Consider the following 8600-nt stretch of genomic DNA (forward strand, 5'->3'; position numbering starts at 1 on the left):
ATATGATTTGCAAGCAAATCCAAGTCTCAATCGGGCTTACAAAAGCTCTTAAGTAGACCTGAGTACAAATAAGGACTAAATTGAAAATATTTCAACAAGTAGGGAAATTTTCGAAACTGGGTCACACGGCTATGTGCCTAGACCGTGTTACAAACGGTGGTAATGAGGAATTGGAGCCATACAACTGTATAACTCACTGAGGCCATGTGGCCCGAAATAAAAATTTCATCAATAGTTACACGATCGTGTGGCTAGGCCTTATAACAAACTGAGACCATGTGAAAAATTAAATGACCAAATCTATAGTACTCTCAAGCATATGGCCAGCACGTGTGTCAATCGAAAATAGTGTGATACAAAAGCTTCCTAATTACCAATTTACCTGTGTGTGACATATGGTCGTGTGTTAGCCCATGTAGTGCAAAAATATGCCTTTTAATGCAAGCTACCAAAACCAATCTCTCAAATAGGCCATGCATATAAAACTAACCACTTTTAGACTTGTCCAAAATGTACAGTATCATTTCAAAGGATATCACAAATCAATATCATTAGCATCTAAGCAATATGCCTCAATGGCACTCTCACACAATATGAATCAACTCAACTTATTAATCCCATCTCATGCCAATTTAGATTATGACCACATATATGCCCTACATGCAATCAAAACACCAATTTATAACCACCTGTAAATGACCATATTACCAAAATTAATAATGTACAAGCTTGGCACTAAAACCATTCCATGTATCATGCTTATATCATCCAAATTAATCACCAAAATTACAATGTCTTATTTATCACTAAGACATAACCTATTTGCACATCTCATGACACATTCAAAAATACCACCAACTCATATTGTTCCACCATATTTCCATACTAAATAACCATAAAATACCCATATATATATATAAGTTTGGTCAACCACATTCAAAAGTTACCATTCAAAATTATAAGTTAACATACCAACTTGCCAACAAACACACACATTTTATATTTCACCAATCAACATTTAGCTTCCAACAAAACATATATAGTTACATACCACATAACCGAGTTTGAACTATCAAATTTCTACCAAGATTGAAGTGGGATAGTGTGAGCTCTGGGGTGATATGATAGACGCATTCCATAAAATGTAAACTATAGAAAACAAAAAACGAAACAGTGTAAAATTTAAATATGCTTAGTAAGTTCATATGTTTTAAAACATTAAAACTCACCTCTTATCATAATAAGATACAAATTATCTAATATATAAATTCCTGCCAACATATTTCACATATAGAAGATGAGGGTATCACATTCAATAATATAACATTTCAATTCATTTCATACCATGAAATTCCATTTCATTCCATAATACGTCAATGTTACATCACATTACATCTATTACCATTCAATCAACATTTCATTTACAAAAACCATTTAGCCCAATGAACTGCAATAAATAGATATAGATGCGCGAGTAACCACCCAAAACACACATGATTGCTCAAATGAGCTATACCACTAAAACACACATAGGCATTGAGTTCCAAGCCCATAGGCTATACATCACTCCAAAACACAATTGATCTCCGTAGAGATAATCAGTCGCAGTGGTCTCCATGGAGATAGAATCGGTAATCTATAATAAATGTTGGATTTCGATACAATCAGTATATTTTAGACCTTAATCATATCTCATATATAATCTTGTACAACACACAAATAACCCTATTGGCATGCCAATAGTATCCTATCCTATGTTCATCCGGGCTCAATACTCATATCAATATAACTATTTACAAATCAGTCTTTTTTCCTCACCTTTTATACCAATTTGTAAACAATTTAAAATATTTTTATTTTACAAATCAATCACAAAAATTACATAAATATAAAAAAAATACCATATGAACTTACTAGGTACAAATAACAATAGTAGAAGTGTCAAAGACTAATCTACTATTTTCCCTTTTCCTCGATTATCTACCGGTTGATTCGATTCTTGATCAATATGGTAATTCATTTCAAATTATCATCCTAAATACATTATAACAATTTATTTAATGCATATGATATCCTACTATCACTTTACACAATTTCCCTGAAATTTTACAATTTTTTCAATTTAGTCCCTAAAACTGAAACAAGCATATCTTTCACATTTAAACCCAAATTTTCAATCTGATTTTAATATCACCCCTATACCTCTCTCAAGCATATATATTTATAGAAATTTCATGCTATTTTTGACATATTTTCATTTTAGCTCATAAATTCAAAACTAACAAATTTCACTTTACAAAATAGCCTATTCCATATGTAACACCCCGTACCCGAGACCGTTGCCGGAGTCGGACACGAGGGGTTAACAGACTTAATTCACTTATTTGCACAGTCCATTTTAAATTTCCAGACGAGCTGGCTAACTGCGTCACTGTCACCTTAAAAATCATATCTCGAGTTGCAAAACTCAAAAACTAGTTCCGTAAATGTTTCCTAAAACTAGACTCATATATCAATCTACAAATTTTTTTCTAGAATTTTTGATCAGGCCAATTAGTACAGTTTATTAGTTAAAGTCTCTCTTGTTTCAGGGTTCGACTGCTCTGACCTTCATGCATTACGAGTTATATATTTCCCTGTACAGGGATTCAATACTTAGACCATTTGTTTCTAATGAAACTAGACTCAAAAAGGAATCTATAAATATATGGAATGACTTCTAATTATCTCTGGTTAATTTATAATGAATTTCCAAAGTCAGATCAGGGGATCCAGAAATCGCTCTGGCCCTGTTCCACGAAAACTTAAATATCTCTTAAAATCCGACTCATATGACCGTTTCGTTTCTTCCATATGAAATTAGATTCATCAAGGTTCGATTACATAATTTATTCACTATTTAACTCCATTTCTACTATTTTTAGTGATTTTTCAAATTCACACCACTGCTGTTGTCAGCATCTGCCTTTAGGGTAGACCTTACCTATTACATAATATTCCATGAATCAAATAGTAAATTGACATACATTATTATCAAGGGTAATCCCGATTAGCCATGACGTACGTAGCACCAATAGGACCATGATTGGCCATTCCAATGGCTAGTCATTACCAAACATTTCCACACCACTTAATAACCATATCACAAGACCATAATGTTATACTTCGAAATATACGAGCCATTTTCGCATGGCTATACGAATACACATTACCAAAGGGTACTTAATTAACAACAAGGGTCAGCCCTATACATGCCATTTTCAAAATTGAACTAAAAGAGTACCAAAAGTGGCTTAGATAGTGTGGATGACTTGACTTTGACACTCCCAAGTCCGATGGTGACGAACAAAATCTATAAAACAGAGAATCAAAATGTAATCGAGTAAGCATTTTAATGCTTAGTAAGTTTAAGTAATGAAATTATTCACGACTAAGGTATAACGTTCATATGACTACATGAATAATTGCATATATGCATGTTCTCAAATCATACTTACTTCATGCTTCAACCATTATATTCATACACAGGGAATCAAACCTAACTAGAGGTCGGAAGTTCGTTAATCAATTGAGCGAATACTATTTAAAAGGAATCAACCTTTCCAATGCATATACGAAACATACCTTATCGTTTGGATTTTATGTGCATATTAATTGAAATTATTACAGCAAGATCACTTGTGACAGCCCAAAATTGACCCTAGTCAGAATGTGGTTTCGGGACCACAAAACTGAGGCATAAAAATAATTTAATGCTCATTTTGATGCTTATGATATGTGTTAATTCGTGTGTGACATTTCCGATGTTTGATTTAGAGTTATAAATGTGAATTTCACTAGAAAGGACCTAGTAGAAAACTTTGAAAGTATGATGGGGAAATGTGTGATGACTAATTAAAGCATGCATGCAAAACAATGGCCTTGCATGTCAAATATACCTCTTTTTATAGGAGGTGGCCGGCCATGACAAGGGAGTATGGGCTAAATATGTCATGAAACATGTTTTGTTGGTGCATTAGGGAGAAACAATAAACAAATAAGTATGGGTAATAAAGAAAGAAAAAAAAAATGTGTGAGTGAACCCCCATTGCCCAGTGCATTGAAGAAAAGAAAAGAAAAAATTTTGCTCATCCATTTTCATTCTCTCTTGACCGAAAATACTAGAGGGAAGGAGGAATTTTGCTTCATGCTTGGTTTGGAAGAGGACTAGGAAGAGGTTTGGCTATACTTGCATCAAGATTAAGGTATGTTTGAGGTTGTGCCATGAGATTCATGCATGTTTTTAGTGGATAGCTTGATGCTCTTGTTAGCCCATGGTTCAAACCTTTGTTATATCATGGGGATGGTATTTGGCCAAGGTGGATTTTGTGTTAATGCCATTGCATGTTAAATATGAAGCTTGCTAATGATATATGTGATGGTCGATTGATGGCTCTTGGACTTTCTTTTTAGTATTTTTGAGTAAGACATCAAGTTCTTTGTTTAATCATGACCAAAATTATGGTGTTGTGATGTATTCGTCCATGGTACATCCAAAAGTGTGATTTATGCTCATTGCATGGAAAGTAAGATTTGTGTTTTGAAATTATGTTCATGTTTAGTTACAATCAACTTGAGATTCGGCTCTAGCATGTAACACCCCGAACCCGAGACCGTCGCCGGAGTCGAACGCGAGGTGTTAACAGACTTCAACCCACTTATTGACAATTTTCAGACAAGCTGCCAATCTGAGTACTAGTCGCTCCAAAATTCATAACTTGAGTTTTACAACTCGAAAATCAGTTCTGTAAATTTTTCCTGAAACTAGACTCATATGTCCATCTACATATTTTTTCTAGAATTTTGGTCGAGCCAATTAGTACAGTTTATTAGTTAAAGTCTCGCCTGTTGTAGGGATCGACTACACTGACCTTTGTGCGTTACGAATTGGATATCTCCTGTACAGGGCTTCAATACTAATGCCGTTTGTTTCTATAGAAACTAGACTCAGAGAGGAATCTACACATATATGGAATGACTCCTAATTATCTCTGGTTAATTTACAATGATTTTCCAAAGTTGGAACAGGGGATCCAGAAACCGTTCTGGCCCTATTTCACAAGAACTTTAAAATCTGTTAACTTATAACTCATATGACCATTTCGTTTCTTCCATATGAAAGTAGATTCATCAAGGTACACTTACATAATTTATTTGCTATTTAATACCATTCCTACTATTTTTAGTGATTTTTCACATCCACGTCACTGCTGCTGTCAGCATCTGCCTTTAGTAGGCTTTACCTATTTCATACTTTCCATGATTCAATTGGCCCTTTTTACATACATAGCACAAAGCGTGATCATGATTAACCATTCCAATGGCTAATCGTTTCAAAATAATTCCATACCTCATAAGGGTCAACATACAAACGATTATAGTTCTATGCTAAAAGCGTATATAAGCCATTTTCGCATGGCTATCCAAGTTTACACAAACCGGAAGGTACATGACCTTCAACAAAGGATGGTCCTATACATGCCATTTCAAAGTTCAACCAAAATTTGTACCAAAATGGGGCTTCGATAGTGTGGATGACTTGACTTCTTTGATCCCGAATCCGATAGCTAACGGCGAAACCTATAAAACAGAGAGCCAAAACAGCGGGGTAAGCATTTTAATGCTTAGTAAGTCTCAAGCAATGAAATCAGCTTTGACTAAGGTATTTTATTCACATGGCTAATTAAACCACTTTACTAATTCACATTCCCATACTCATACTTATTTCACATCACCGACCCTTATGTTCATACACAAAAGAACAACTTAGCCCAAGGCGGTAGCTCGTTTATCAACTTAGCGCATACTTACTTGTAAGAATTCAATTAGTACAAGCACATACAAACATACCTCATTGCTGGAATTTTCACAAGTGTATAAGCTGAAATTTTCACAGCAAGATTGCTCACTTCGAATCACATACTTTGAGGATTTAACCGATATAGCGACTCATACGATTGCCTTGGTCATAACCGGTTGGTGACTTGCACAAAGGCCTTGGTCTTAGCCGGATATATCAACTTCATACGAATGCCTTGGTCTTAGCCGGATATATCAACTTCGCACGAATGCCTTGGTCTTAGCCCGGATATATCAACTTCATACGAATGCCTTGGTCTTAGCCGGATATATTTCAATGTTCACTTACACATATATCAATATTCAAGACACGTCCATAGTTCATTTTCGTTACTAAAGCTCTAACACAAAATATTTATCAACCTTTACTATTTCGGCTCAATGGCCACACAAACAAGGAGCATAATTTTGATATAATTCAAGTAGGGTCATCACTCGAAGACTTACCTTGGATGTTGTCGAGCGATTTCGACGGCTATTCAACTACTTTTTCCTTCCCTTTATCGGATTTAGCTCCCCTTTGCTCTTGAGCTTAATCTTGATGCAAGTTTAGCCAACCTCTTCCTAATCCTCTTCCAAACCAAGTATGAAGCAAAACTCCTTCCTTAACCTTAGTATTTTCGGCCAACAAGAGAGTGAAAAGAGATGAACAAAATTTTTCTTTCTTCCTTTAGGACATTCGGCCAAGCTATGGAGGAAGATGGACACTTTTTTTTGTTTCTCATCTACTAACATTAATTGTTTATTCCATACCCTTATTTTATTCTTTCCATCATAACCCATTTACCAAACATGTTTCATGACATGATTTTTGCCCATAAATCCTTGTCATGGCGGCCACTAACTATGGGGGAATTTGACATGCAAGTCCATTGTTTTGCATGCATCCTTTAATTAGTCATCACACATTTCCCTCATACTTTCAAAGTTTATTACTAGGTCCTTTCTAGTGAAATTCACATCTATAATTCTAAATCAAAGCATAAAAATATCACACATGAGTTAACACACATTATAGGCAATAAAATAAATATTAAATTATTTTTATGCCTTGGTTTTGTGGTCCCGAAACCACATTTCGACTAGGGTCGTTTTAAGGTCATCACAACTCTCCCCACTTTAGAAATTTTCGTCCCGAAAATCTTACCGTAAATAGGTTTGGATATTGCTCTTTCATAGAGTTCTCGGGTTCCCAAGTAGCTTCTTCTATCCGTGTTTGAGCCATAACACTTTCACTAGCGGAACCCTTTTGTTTCGCAACTCTTTCATTTCACGAGCTAGGATACGAATCGGTTCTTCTTCATAACTCATATCGGCTTGAATTTCAACCTCGATGGACTAATTACGTGCGACGGATCAGATCTATAGCGTCGAAGCATTGAAACATGGAAGGCGTTGTGAATCTTTTCAAGTTCGGGGCAAGATCAAGCGATACATGGCCCGGGCCAACTCGTTCGGAGATTTAAATGCGGCCCAATGAATCTCGGGCTCAACTTGCCCTTACGGTAGAATCTGAGTATCTTTTTCCACGGCGAAACTTTAAGAAACACTTTATCTCCCACGATACTCAATGTCCTTTCGTTTCAAATCCGCATACGATTTACGACGATCGGAGGCTATCTTGATTTTCACGGATTACTTTTACTTTACATTCAGCATCTTTAATCAAATCCACTCCAAAATTTTGTTCTCACCGAGCTCGGTCCAAAACAATGGTGTACGGCATTTACGCCCGTACAAAGCCTCGTAAGCGCCATCTTAATACTTGATTGAAAACTATTGTTGTGGCGAATTCAATCAAAGGTAGGTACCGTTCCACGAACCACGAACTCGAGGATGCAACATCTCAACATATCCTCAAGTATCTGAATTATCGCTCGGATTGACCATCGGTTTGGGGGTGAAAGGCGGTCTGAAATGCAACTTGGTGCCCAATGCTTCTTGTAATTTCTTCCAAAATCGCGAGGTGAACCTCGGATCTCTATCCGACACAATGCAAATCGGTACCCGTGTAATCTCACAATCGAGAAGCGTACAATTCAGCTAGTTTATCCAATGAAAATCCATACGCACAGGGATAAAGTGAGCCGACTTAGTCAGTCTATCAATAATAACCCAAATTGCATCCTTCTTACTTGTTGACAACGGCAGTCCGGACACAAAGTCCATTGTGACTCGATCCCATTTCCACTCGGGTATCGTGATCGGCTGAAGTAACCCTGAAGGCACTTGATGCTCCGCTTTCACTTGTTGACATATTAAACATCTTGCAACAAAGTCGGAGATGTCTCGTTTCATACCATGCCACCAAAACCGACGTTTCAACTCATTGTACATCTTCGTACTCCCCGGGTGGATTGCCATTCGGCTACAATGAGCTTCGTTCGAATTATCGAAATAAGTTCAATTCTTTGGAACACACAAGCGACTTCGAACCTCAAACAATCGTCATCATCAATTTGAAACTCCGATTCCTTGTTGAACACACTCGGCCCGTTTTGCACGCAACTCCTCATCAACTTTACGAGCTTCACGAATTTGATGAGTCAACAATGGTTTGGCCTTTAATTGGCTACTAACACATTGTCGGGTAGGATAGACAAGTGTACATTCATCGCTCAGTAAAACAAGCGGTGATTTCGGCTTAAGGCATCCGCAACCACATTAGCCTTTCCGGGTGATAGTCAATGACCAGCTCATAA

Source organism: Gossypium arboreum, chromosome 6, assembly GCF_025698485.1.
Source record: "Gossypium arboreum isolate Shixiya-1 chromosome 6, ASM2569848v2, whole genome shotgun sequence".
Taxonomy (NCBI): Eukaryota; Viridiplantae; Streptophyta; class Magnoliopsida; order Malvales; family Malvaceae; genus Gossypium; species Gossypium arboreum.